Below are 14,677 nucleotides of genomic sequence, written 5' to 3' on the forward strand. Positions count from 1 at the left end.
TGCATCTGCCTGCTGTCTGCATAGTTTATCAACCACCCTTCTGCCTTCTACCTGCATTGACCTTGGCCTGTTAAATCAACCATGTTTTTTGCCTGCCACTTGGACTGATCTGTTGCCCTGCTACTGTAGTAGTGGGATTCATGATGTGAGGGACTTAAGTATAGTTTTTCCGGATGGAGAAAACTAATTTTTTGGGTTTCTCCTGGTTTTGTAATTCCCAGATTAGGGTCTGGAGGGTCTAGGGACCAGGGGCTTCAGAGAGATTTAGGTGGGAGAACCCTCTACCCCTGTGATCAGGTCTTACCTGACTTAGGCCCTAAGCCTGATATTTCTGCCTGCGTCCAACTTACCGATATAATGCCTCTGCCTGCTGCATAAACTGACCACACCTCTGCCTGCTACCTGTACTATGGACCATGTTCCTGCCTTCTACCAGTACTATTTTTGTCTGTGCTGACCATTTCTCTGCATGGACAAATACTTTGGCTGTTGCTTACCACATATCCCACATGTGTCTCACACATGTAGTATTGTTATACTCAGGAGGAGTAGCAGAATGTATTTTGGGGTTTATTTTTGGTATGGATATGATTTGTGTTGGAAATATCTTATATATGGACAACTTTGTGTAAACAGAAAAAAAATAGGTTTTCATTTTCCGAAGACTTGTAGAAAGAAATGACATGCTCAAAAGACCCATTATACCTCAAAGAATATATGATTGGGTGTTTGCTTCTCAAAACAGGGTCATTTTGTGGGTAATTTCATTGTCCTGGTGCTTCAGGGCCTTCAAAAATGTAAAAGGTAGTCAAGAAATTAGACGCTTAATTTACGTCCCTAGAACACTTGATGGTGCTCATTGCGTGTTGGGCCTCTCTCTGTAGCTAGGCTGTGAAAAAATCTTACACATGTGGTATCATCCTACTCAGGAGGAGTAGCAGAATGGTTTTGGGGTGTAGTTGCAAGCATGTATATGCTGCGTGAGAGAAATACCCTGTTAATATCACAATTGTGTGAAAAAAAACTCTTAATTTTTCAAAGAGTTGTGGGAAAATATTACAACTTCAAAAAACTCACAATGCCTCTTACTAAATACCCTGGAATGTCTACTTTCCAAAAAGGGGTAATTTTGGGGGTATTTGTTCTATTCTGGCTTGTTAGTGTCTCAAGAAATGTGATAGGCAGTCAGTACATCAGGTGTGATCAATTTTCGATGATTGGTACCATAGCTTGTAGACTCTATAACTTTCACACAGACCAAATAATATACACTGATTTGGGTTACTTGTTACTGAAGCAATGTAGCAATATAAATTTTGAAGAAAAATTCCTTTTTTGCAAACATTTTTAACAGAAACAAAGATAAATGCGTTTTTGTTCAAAATGTTTGGTCTTTTTTCATTTATAGGGCAAAAAAAATAAAATAAAAAACCCAATGCTGATTAAATACTAAATGCCAAAAGCAAGCTCTATTTGAGTGATAATTGGACAAAAAAATCATATGGGTAAAGTGTTGCATGACTGAGTAATTGTCATTCAAAATGTGTGAGCACTGAAAGCTGAAAATTGGTCTGGGCAGAAAGGGGGTATAAGTGCCCAGCAGGCGTGTGGTTAATCACCACTGTTTTTTTTTTGCTAACAAATAAAGGCTATAAATGTTGAAAAAAAACATGTTTCTTTTTGTTTTTTTCCTATAACATTTTGCAAATAAATAATCTTTCTTCATAAATTTAGGCCAATATGTATACTGCTACATTTCCTTGGTGAAAATAACCCAAATCAGTGTATATTTAGTCTTTAGGAAGGGTATAGAGTTCATAAACTGTGCTATATATATGAAAATTGACCAATCCTGATGAAATGACAGGCTCACGTCTCATTTCTTGAGGTTCGAAAACTCCAGGACAGTACAAATATCCCCCAAATGACCCCTTTTTGGAAAGCAGACAGTCCAAGGTATTTAGTAAGAGACATGGCAAGTTTTTTGAAGTTGTAATTTTGTTTACATACTGTCATCAGTGCAGTACAGCTTTATCATATGACTGGTGTGGCAGTGATTAGGGACATTGACTAATGACAGTATAAAAAAAATATATATATTTTTTAAATTTTTAAAAAAATGTTTATTACATTTTTTCCCCCTTTATTTACAATTGTTTTTAACACACTGTAACCAGAGACATACAGTGTTACAATAGTAACACTGTACCATAGCTCCCAACTGTCCCTGATTTTGAGGGACTGTCCTTGATTTGGAACAAAGGCCCTCTGTCCCTCTTTCCTCCTCATTTGTCCCTCATTTTGGTCTGATCTTTATATCCAATTTCTAAATTTCCGCATTTGTAAATTTCAAAAGTCAGCATAAAAGAATAGTAGTGGTTTAAATAAGCACTTGTTAGTTTAATTAATATTTTTTTTTGTATAATTCTTTTTTAAGGGTGCCTGGCAGGGGGTGTGTCCTATGCCTACATACTTTTGCTAATAGGTGTCCCTTGTTCCCATCTCAAAAAGTTGGGAGGTATGCTGTACTAGTCTGGGGAAGTGATCAGGATTTTGATTTACACATTATGATAGCTTATACCAGGGATCTCCAAACTATGACCCCTCCAGCTGTTGCGGACCTACACGTTCCACGAGGCGTTGTGAAACTCTGACATTCACAGACATGATTAGGCATGATGGGAATTGTAGTTTCTGAACTAGAGGGCCATAGTTTGGAGACCCCTGGCTTATATCAATGAATCTCATTGGTATAAGCAACCATTTTTACTGCATGAAACTGATTCATGTGTAGTCACTACCACAAAAAGTGAGGAATAGTCTCCCTAGCATGGGCATAGAAAGTAACCTGTGGGCAAGGCCAGGGATAGGGTACCCAATGTAAGAAAGCAACACAGACGCAGAGTCTATGAAGAGTTAACAGTTGTTTTATTTTAATAGTATGCAGGTTAAAGAGCAACAAGGATGCTTGCAGAGCTCAGTAATTAGCACTAGTATAATCACTGATGACTGCAGGTTCAGAACTCTTGCAGTACAGAATCAACAACATTTGCAGTAACAAGGTGCAATAACACTTGCAGCAGTAGGCACACAAGCTCTTGCAGTAACAGGTGCAATTCGCTTTCAGTAAAAGGACATAACAGTTCCCAGGAGAGTGCTAGTACAGTCTTTAGGCAGCTCTTACATGAGTCAGCTTCCCTGCCATCAGTAGGACAGACGTGCGTTAAAATATTTTTTAAACATGTTTATTTCTGTCTTTTGTCTAGTCAAATACTTCTACACGTCATAGGCAGCCATACAGCGTCACTTCTCTGTAATGTTTACAGTCGTATAACAAACAGAGAATGCAAAGTATTATCAGAAAGCCAAATGTTATCATTTTACGTCACCAGGTAATCAATATGTCTTATGGATATTGGTTGCGAAAGAAGCTTTATTAATTAAGAATAGGTAAAGGTGATAAATGACTGGGACCAATCAATTAGTAGCTACTAATATAAAGGACAATGATTGATTTGCATAAAAAATTGTAAAAATGTTTGAAAAAAAAAAAAACAGTGGAAGTCTTGCCATCCTGCAATATTGGAGTCGGTTCCATTTATCAAAACTTTCAGTTGGCTTTATCTGCAATTAGAAAAAAAAAATAAGCATACATTGAACTTGATTATCTTTAAAGTAGAACTATAGGCAAACCCTTTTTTTACTCCTTTTGGATAGAATAAGGGAGAGTTTTAACCTCTGTCAGTTTTTTTTTTTGCCATCTGTGCCCCATTGGGGAGATTTACATAATTTTCGACCCCATGGCCAAAACAGAAGGTGAGAAGAAATCCCTCCAAGAAAAGGGAATCCCTTGGGCCTGCCTCAGTTCACCAGAACGTATGTCCCTATTGGAAGATTTCCCCTCTATTACTTTTCTGGGGACAACCCATGATCTGGGATTTTCTTTTACTTTCACTGTCAATAATAATAAATCTTTCTAACGGGGCACAGACAACAATGTAAACATAATAGGAGATCCCTCTCCACTGTGTCCAAAACTAGAAAGAAAAAGTTTTGCCTTTAGGTATACCTCAAATTTATCAGCATGTTTCTACAAATCTTTGTCTCTACGCAAAGCAAAAATAACATATTAACCTAGTAAAAATGTTAATTGTGCATCTGTGCACTGTGTTAATAAATATTGTATCAACTCATAAAAATGTTTGGATTTTAATAAGCTGTAGGTTTACAAATTTTGATAACCAGCAAAGATTTAAACAATATAATGTAGATTACGCAAAATATAGGTGTGCAGCGACATATTTTCTTGTATATGGCTTTCACATGATCGCTACCTTTGCCACCTGTACAATTTGGATATCTTAGGTGCCTGGTAATGAGTGGACCCTTTTTATCTAGTCATTAGCAACTTATCCCTCACACAAGGACAGGTAAAGCTTAAGTTTTATATTGGCAGTCCACATTAAAGTGGATGTAATGAAAATGAAAAAAAGAAAAAACAACAATCATGTCTATATTTTCCTGGAATTGTACACAGCGGCCCGATCCTCTTTTTCTTGGGTCCCCCAACAGCGCTCCTTGCTACTCCTCTCTTGATGGTGCCCCCAATAGGAAGCCGATTCCCATGGGGGCGCTCATGCAGATTCCCTCTTGAGCCCCGGTTCACATTTGTGCGAGTGCCGGGTTCGCATGTAATATCGAAGCGCACTGCTCCGACATTACATGCGATCAGCTGTGCGGTGCGAGTTTATGGCTAAATTCGCATCGCACCCGGAGCAAACACGCACAGGAGGCATTTTTGCAGCCGCATCAGGATCGGATCGCACAGCGGTTCACACTTGTGCGATCCGCTCCTGTGCGAACTGCACGATCGCACTGCGATATGCGATCAAACTGGGGGTGTCATTAAGATTACATTGACACCCCCAGCGTATTGCATATGGCAGTGTGAACTGCCGGGGGTGCGTGTGCGATGCGGGAACAGGCTGCGAATTCGCAGCCTTCCCGCATCGCATATATGTGAACCGAGCCTTAGACCCGAAGCTGACAGACAACGGGACTCAGCCCTGTCTCCCGCTCCCTCGTCACTGGCGATTATAGACAGGAGCAGGAGCCAATGGCTCCTGCTGCTATCGATATGCCCAGGGAGGAGGGACCAAGCCAGGAGAGCCGCAGCTCTCATGTACAGCGCTGGATCATGATGGGGCCCAGGTAAATATAAGGGGGGCTGGGTGGGAGTCTGTGATACAGAAGGTTTTTAACCTTAATGCATAGAATGCGTTACGGTAAAAAAAACCTTGAGGCTTTAGAACCTCTTTAATTCTTGTTAATGTATAAATCAGGTATGTTTTATTATCGATTTTAATCTATCAATTTATTATCACCATGAATCAGTCCCTGTGACTGCTGCATTATCTTAGATAATAGCCAAATGCAAGACAGGTAAAAGAACCATTGCACTTACCAGGTTCAGGGGTCTCCTTCCATGCGCTCAAGTCCAATGCTGGGATACTGGAACATGGAACAAAATCATCAGGGTACCGATTCCTCAAGAAGACATTTTGAGCGACCTCAGTGATGTTTGTATTGTCACAGATAATCTGGGACAAAGTCACATTCTCTATGGAACTTCTCTGAGCTTTGCTGAAAACTGAATCATTCTCATAATACATTCTAAACAGAAGAATAAATGATATATGAATTACCCTTTTGCATAAACTAGGACATGGCCTAAACATAATCTAGTTATTTTGCTAATCTCCAGGATGCATGACATTTTTAAACACTTCACCTCCGGAAGGATTTATCCCTTTCATGATCAGGCCATATTTTACTAATCTACCTTCCTGGTCGTTTTTTCCGCTTACCGGAGCTGTCGGTAGCGGGGAAAACAATCCAGTCTGTTCATGTCCCAGGCAGGAAGTCGAGTGAGGGCAAGATGGCCCCCATGTCATATGCCGCTTCCTCCCAATGGCCTTAAAGGGCCCATTTTTTTTTCATGCTGAAGAAATAAATGACATTTTATTTTATTTTTTTCTTGCTTTTAAAGGTGGATGTGAGATCTGAGGTCTTTTTTGACCCCAAATCTTACATTAAAGAGGACATTTTTTTTTAAAAGGACAGTGTAAAAATAAAAAATAAAAGGTAAAATAAATAAGAAAAAAAAAATGTAAAGCCTACCAGCTCACGTGCAGAAGCGAAAGCATACTTAAGTTGAGCCCACATATGCAAACGGTTTTCAAACCACACATGTGAGGTATCGCTGCGATTGTGTGAGTGAGAGCAATATTTCTAGCTCTAGACCACCTTGGTAACTCTAAACTATTAACCTGTGTAAATTTCTAAAGCATCACCTATGGAGGTTTTTAAGTACTAATTGTCGCCATTCCACGAGCGTGCGCAATTTTGAAGCATGACATGTTGGGTATCTCTTTACTTGGCATAACATTATCTTTCACATTATAGAAAAAAATTGGGATAACTTTACTGTTTTTCTTATTTTTTAATTTAAAAAAGTGTATTTTTTCCAAAAATATTGCGTTTGTAAGATCGCTATGCAAATATGTTGGGACCAACATCCCAACCCAATAAAGGGTATCCACTTGTTTCATGTCAGCCAGACGTGCCATACTCAAAAATGGTCCTCCTCCAGCCCCCCTACAATTCAAGATGTTCATTCTGACCTCACATCCCTCTTGAACAAAGAAAAACTTGATGCAACCTTAACCAAAAGAGGACTGTCACCCAGATTTCAATGCAAATGGTCTCCCTTTATAACTTCAACACTTCCAGCTACAGACCACACAGGTCTCCTTCTCTTCTCTTTTGCAACCAACAGAGCCTTCCTCACTACAGCAGGACTTCATCCACCTCTTTATTTGTCCCACGTCTAACATCAACAAGGGCCCTCTCCCACCTACTGAAATAACGTTCAGTTACATGCTCACCCCTGGTTACGCCCTACTCCTCCCCATATGATCCATAGGAGTCAAATTACCCATACTACCCCTTTTACCTCTCTCCTTTCCCTGACCCCCAACCTGCCTGTACTGGGATGTCAGATGTCAGAATATTGATGCCAACGGCATTAGATTCCAGGATGAAAGGCCCAGTTTCAGCACTGGAGTATCACACCCTTCAAGAATCAGGGCTCATACATACCTCCCAGATGCTCTTGCCAACCCATTATGGCTACCTTCCTATTCTGGATCAGCAAGTATTCCCCTTTTCAGCGCACAACCAGGTGTGCAGGCCAATACTGACAATTGTTAGGAATGGATTTTTATTTTTTTTACCTGACAGTTTACTTCAAATTATTGTGGACCAGACAAATCTTTTTGCCCAATGGTATATTGCTAACAGTCCCAGTTCATCCTATGCTCACCCCTTTGAGTGAAAACTTACAGGACTTCAAGTTATTTATGGGCCTCACCCTTAACATGGGGCTTACAAAAAAAATGAAGGACATGTCTACTGGTCCACCTACCCCATCCATCACATGCCCATTTATTCTTCTGTAATGCCCAGGTCACGCTATGAGATGATTACCTGCTTCCTTCATTTCAGTGATAATACCCAGTGCCCTCCTGGAGATCATTCCAACTATGAAAAATTATACAAAATTCGCCCACTTTTTAATTTTCTTTCCCAAAGATTTGCTGAACTTTATGTCCCTGACCAAAACATACAATATCTCACAAAAGTGAGTACACCCCTCACATTTTTGTAAATATTTTATTATATCTTTTCATGTGACAACACTGTAGAAATTACACTTTTCTATAATGTAAAGTAGTGAGTGTACAGCTTGTATAAGAGTGTAAATTTGCTGTCCCCTCAAAATAACTGAACACACAGCTATCGATGTCTAAACCACTGGCAACAAAAGTGAGTACACTCCTAAGTTAAAATGTCCAAATTGGGCCCAAAGTGTCAATATTTTGTGTGACCACCATTATTTTTCAGCACTGCCTTAACCTTCTTGGGCATGGAGTTCACTAGAGCTTCATAGGTTGCCACGGGAGTCCTCTTCCACTCCTCCATGATGACATCACAGATCTGGTGGATGTTAGAGCCCTTGCACTCCTCCACCTTCCATTTTGAGGATGCCTCACAGATGCTCAATAGGGTTTAGGTCTGGAGACATACTTGGCCAGTCCATCACGTCTACCCTCAGCTTCTTTAGCAAGGCAGTGGTTGTTGTGCAGGTGTGTTTGGGGTCGTTATCATGTTGAAATTCTGCACTGAGGCCCAGTCTCCGAAGGGAGGGGATCATGCTCTGCTTCAGCATGTCACAGTACATGTTGGCATTCATGGTTCCCTCAATGAACTGTAGCTCCCCAGTTCCAGCAGCACTCATACAGCCCCAGACCATGACACTCCCACCACAATGCTTGACCTTAGGCAAGACACACTTGTCTTCGTATTCCTCACCTGGTTGCCGCCACACATGCTTGACACCATCTGAACCAAATAGATTTATCTAGGTCTCCCCAGACCACAGGACATGGTTACAGTAATCCATGTACTTAGTCTGCTTGTCTTCAGCAAACTGTTTGCGGACTTTCTTGTGCACCATCTTTAGAATAGTCTTCCTTCTGGGACAACAGTTATGCAGACCAATTTGATGCAGTGAGCGGTGTATGGTCTGAGCACAGACAGACTGATCCCCCACCCCTTCAACCTCTGCAGCAATGCTGGCAGCACTCATACGTCTACTTCCCAAAGACAACCTCTGGGTATGACGCTGAGCGCGTGCACTCAACTTCTTTGGTCGATCATGGCTAGGCTTGTTCTCAGTGGAACCTGTCTGGTTAAACCACTGTATGGTCTTGGCGACATGGTCTTGGCCACCATGCTGCAGCTCAGTTTCGGGGTCTTGGAAATATTCTTATAGCTTAGGCCATCTTTATATAAAGCAACAAATCTTTTTTTCAGATCCTCAGAGAGTTCTTTGCAATGAGGTGCCATGCTGAATGTCCGGGGACCAGTATGAGAGAGTGGGAGCAAAAACATCAAATTTAACACACTTTTATTCACACCTGAGACCTTGTAACACTAATGGGTCACATGACACTGGGGAGGGAAAATGGCTAATTGGGCCCAATTTGGACATTTTCACTTAGGGGTGTACTCACTTTTGTTGCCAGTGGTTTAGACATTAATGGCTGTGTTGAGTTATTTTGAGGGGACAGCGAATTTACACTGTTATAAAAGATGTACACTCACTACTTTACATTGTAGCAAAGTAATTTCTTCATTATTGCCACATGAAAAAATATAATATAATAATATTATAAGAAATTATAAGATATAATAAAATATTTTCAAAAATATGACGGCTGTACTCACTTTCGTGAGATACTGTATGTGAGTCCCTTGTCCACTTCACTGGCCGGCTGGGAATCAAACAATATTTTCCAAGCAAAAGGTCCAGATATAGAGTAAAGCTCTTCAAGCTTTGTAAAAGAGCCACAGGATATTTGTACGCGTTTCATGTGTATGAAGAAAATGATTCCCAGCTCCAGCCCCCTAAGTGCAAAAACTACATTTGCACAAGTGTAAAATTTGTCTGGGACCTGGGATTTCCACTTTTCCAAAAAGGTTATCTCATCTACCTGGACAATTTCTATACCAATCTGCCCCCTTTCCACCACCTGTACCATGAAAAGACATTGGCCTGCGTTACTGCCAGAAAAAACAGGAAGGGCTTCCCGTAAACTTTAGTGAACACAAGGCTACAAAGGAGGGAATCAGAAGGTCTAAGAAACAATGAAGTGTTGCCCATAAAGTGAAAGGATAAGAGAGAGGTGTACGTCCTGTCCACCATCCACAATGACACCTCAGTGGAGATTCCCAGAAGAGACAATCCCATTCAAAAGCCTGCATGCATCTAAGATAATATTCTCTGAATGGGGGGGGGGATCTTACTGCCCTATTTAGCGACAATGAGGTCCAGTCTTTGGTATAAAAAAGTTGCAATTTATCTTATTAATTTGGCAATTTCTAATGATCATGTCACCTACACCAAATCCATGGAAAGACCCACCGCCTTTCTCAAATTCATAGAAATTGTCACGTCCCTCATCTACCAGCAAAGATCCCCCCCCCCCCCCCCCACAAAACCTTTGCTCTTATGCTGTTCGCAGACTTTATGAGCGCCATTTCCCTGAAAGCATTCCATCAACAGGAGCAGGCCAAGGATGCCAAAAAAGATATTGTATATGGTTAGAAGAGACACTAGTTATCATGGTCCTCAGTGTCCCTCCCAACCAGGCCTATGCATCGGAGACTGCTTCTGACGTTTTCACATATCACTAAAATTTTAGCCCATGTTTCTAACAGCCTGCCATTTCCCCATTTTCGGTATCTGTGCTGACCAATGGCCTGCTGCCTCAACCAACCATGCCACTGCCTTCCACCTTTACTGACCCTGGCCATTTTATCGATTATGCCTCTGGCTGCCGTCTGTATTATTTATCCACCACGTTTCTGCCTTCCACCTGAACTGATAATGGCCTGTTTATCGAATATGCTTCTGCCTGCTGTCTGCATAGTTTATCAACCACCCTTCTGCCTTCTACCTGCATTGACCTCGGCCTGTTAAATCAACCATGTTTTTTGCCTGCCACTTGGACTGATCTGTTGCCCTGCTACTGTAGTAGTGGGATTCATTATGTGAGGGACTTCAGTATAGTTTTTCCGGATGGAGAAAACTCATTTTTTGGGTTTCTCCTGGTTTTGTAATTCCCAGATTAGGGACTGGAGGGTCTAGGGACCAGGGGCTTCAGAGAGATTTAGGTGGGAGAACCCTCTACCCCTGTGATCAGGTCTTACCTGACTTAGGCCCTAAGCCTGATATTTCTGCCTTCGTCCAACTTACCGATATAATGCCTCTGCCTGCTGCATAAACTGACCACACCTCTGCCTGCTACCTGTACTATGGACCATGTTCCTGCCTTCTACCAGTACTATTTTTGTCTGTGCTGACCATTTCTCTGCATGGACAAATACTTTGGCTGTTGCTTACCACATATCACACATGTGTCTCACACATGTAGTATTGCTATACTCAGGAGGAGTAGCAGAATGTATTTTGGGGTGTATTTTTGGTATGGATATGATTTGTGTTGGAAATATCTTATATATGGACAACTTTGTGTAAACAGAAAAAAAATAGGTTTTCATTTTCCGAAGACTTGTAGAAAGAAATGACATGCTCAAAAGACCCATTATACCTCAAAGAATATATGCTTGGGTGTTTGCTTCTCAAAACAGGGTTATTTTGTGGGTAATTTCATTGTCCTGGTGCTTCAGGGCCTTCAAAAATGTAAAAGGTAGTCAAGAAATTAGACGCTTAATTTACGTCCCTAGAACACTTGATGGTGCTCATTGTGTGTTGGGCCTCTCTCTGTAGCTAGGCTGTGAAAAAAATCTTACACTTGTGGTATCATCCTACTCAGGAGGAGTAGCAGAATGGTTTTGGGGTGTAGTTGCAAGCATGTATATGCTGTGTGAGAGAAATACCCTGTTAATATCACAATTGTGTGAAAAAAAACTCTTAATTTTTCAAAGAGTTGTGGGAAAATATTACAACTTCAAAAAACTCACACTGCCTCTTACTAAATACCCTGGAATGTCTACTTTCCAAAAAGGGGTAATTTTGGGGGTATTTGTTCTATTCTGGCTTGTTAGTGTCTCAAGAAATGTGATAGGCAGTCAGTACATCAGGTGTGATCAATTTTCGATGATTGGTACCATAGCTTGTAGACTCTATAACTTTCACACAGACCAAATAATATACACTGATTTGGGTTACTTTTTACTGAAGCAATGTAGCAATATAAATTTTGAAGAAAAATTCCTTTTTTGCAAAAATTTTTAACAGAAACAAAGATAAATGCGTTTTTGTTCAAAATGTTTGGTCTTTTTTCATTTATAGGGCAAAAAAAATAAAATAAAAAACCCAATGCTTATTAAATACTAAATGCCAAAAGCAAGCTCTATTTGTGTGATAAATGGACAAAAAAATCATATGGGTACAGTGTTGCATGTCATTCAAAGTGTGTGAGCACTGAAAACTGAAAATTGGTCTGGGCAGAAAGGGGGTATAAGTGCCCAGCAGGCGTGTGGTTAATCACCACTGTTTTTTTTTTTTTTGCTAACAAATAAAGGCTAAAAATGTTGAAAAAAAACATGTTTCTTTTTGTTTTTTTTCTATAACATTTTGCAAATAAATAATCTTTCTTCATAAATTTAGGCCAATATGTATACTGCTACATTTCCTTGGTGAAAATAACCCAAATCAGTGTATATTTAGTCTTTAGGAAGGTTATAGAGTTCATAAACTGTGCTATATATATGAAAATTGACCAATCCTGATGAAATGACGGGCTCACATCTCATTTCTTGAGGTTCGAAAACTCCAGGGCAGTACAAATATCCCCCAAATGACCCCAAATGGAAAGTAGAAAGTCCAAGGTATTTAGTAAGAGACATGGCAAGTTTTTTGAAGTTGTAATTTTGTTTACATACTGTCATCAGTGCAGTACAGCTTTATCATATGACTGGTGTGGCAGTGATTAGGGACATTGACTAATGACAGTATAAAAAAAATATATATTTTTTACATTTTTAAAAAAATGTTTATTACATTTTTTCCCCCTTTATTTACAATTGTTTTTAACACACTGTAACCAGAGACATACAGTGTTACAATAGTAACACTGTACCATAGCTCCCAACTGTCCCTGATTTTGAGGGACTGTCCTTGATTTGGAACAAAGGCCCTCTGTCCCTCTTTCCTCCTCATTTGTCCCTCATTTTGGTCTGATCTTTATATCCAATTTCTAAATTGCCGCATTTGTAAATTTCAAAAGTCAGCATAAAGGAATAGTAGTGGTTTAAATAAGCACTTGTTAGTTTAATTAATATTTTTTTTTGTATAATTCTTTTTTAAGGGTGTGTGGCAGGGGGTGTGTCCTATGCCTACATACTTTTGCTAATAGGTGTCCCTTGTTCCCATCTCAAAAAATTGGGAGGTATGCTGTACTAGTCTGGGGAAGTGATCAGGATTTTGATTTACACATTATGATAGCTTATACCAGGGATCTCCAAACTATGACCCTCCAGCTGTTGCGGACCTACACGTTCCACGAGGCGTTGTGAAACTCTGACATTCACAGACATGATTAGGCATGATGGGAATTGTAGTTTCTGAACTAGAGGGCCATAGTTTGGAGACCCCTGGCTTATATCAATGAATCTCATTGGTATAAGCAACCATTTTTACTGCATGAAACTGATTCATGTGTAGTCACTACCACAAAAAGTGAGGAATAGTCTCCCTAGCATGGGCATAGAAAGTAACCTGTGGGCAAGGCCAGGGATAGGGTACCCAATGTAAGAAAGCAACACAGACGCAGAGTCTATGAAGAGTTAACAGTTGTTTTATTTTAATAGTATGCAGGTTAAAGAGCAACAAGGATGCTTGAAGAGCTCAGTAATTAGCACTAGTATAATCACTGATGACTGCAGGTTCAGAACTCTTGCAGTACAGAATCAACAACATTTGCAGTAACAAGGTGTAATAACACTTGCAGCAGTAGGCACACAAGCTCTTGCAGTAACAGGTGCAATTCGCTTTCAGTAAAAGGACATAACAGTTCCCAGGAGAGTGCTAGTACAGTCTTTAGGCAGCTCTTACATGAGTCAGCTTCCCTTCCATCAGTAGGACAGACGTGCGTTAAAATATTTTTTAAACATGTTTATTTCTGTCTTTTGTCTAGTCAAATACTTCTACACGTCATAGGCAGCCATACAGCGTCACTTCTCTGTAATGTTTACAGTCGTATAACAAACAGAGAATGCAAAGTATTATCAGAAAGCCAAATGTTATCATTTTACGTCACCAGGTAATCAATATGTCTTATGGATATTGGTTGCGAAAGCAGCTTTATTAAATTAAGAATAGGTAAAGGTGATACATGACTGGGACCAATCAATTAGTAGCTACTAATATAAAGGACAATGATTGATTTGCATAGAAAATTGTAAAAATGTTTGAAAAAAAAAAAAAAAACAGTGGAAGTCTTGCCATCCTGCAATATTGGAGTCGGTTCCATTTATCAAAACTTTCAGTTGGCTTTATCTGCAATTAGAAAAAAAAATAAGCATACATTGAACTTGATTATCTTTAAAGTAGAACTATAGGCAAACCCTTTTTTTACTCCTTTTGGATAGAATAAGGGAGAGTTTTAACCTCTGTCAGTTTTTTTTTTGCCATCTGTGCCCCATTGGGGAGATTTACATAATTTTCGACCCCATGGCCAAAACAGAAGGTGAGAAGAAATCCCTCCAAAAAAAGGGAATCCCTTGGGCCTGCCTCAGTTCACCAGAACGTATGTCCCTATTGGAAGATTTCCCCTCTATTACTTTTCTGGGGACAACCCATGATCTGGGATTTTCTTTTACTTTCACTGTCAATAATAATAAATCTTTCTAACGGGGCACAGACAACAATGTAAACATAATAGGAGATCCCTCTCCACTGTGTCCAAAACTAGAAAGAAAAAGTTTTGCCTTTAGGTATACCTCAAATTTATCAGCATGTTTCTACAAATCTTTGTCTCTACGCAAAGCAAAAATAACATATTAACCTAGTAAAAATGTTAATTGT

This window comes from Pelophylax lessonae (assembly GCF_965119305.1).
Source record: "Pelophylax lessonae genome assembly, chromosome: 2".
Classification (NCBI taxonomy): Eukaryota; Metazoa; Chordata; class Amphibia; order Anura; family Ranidae; genus Pelophylax; species Pelophylax lessonae.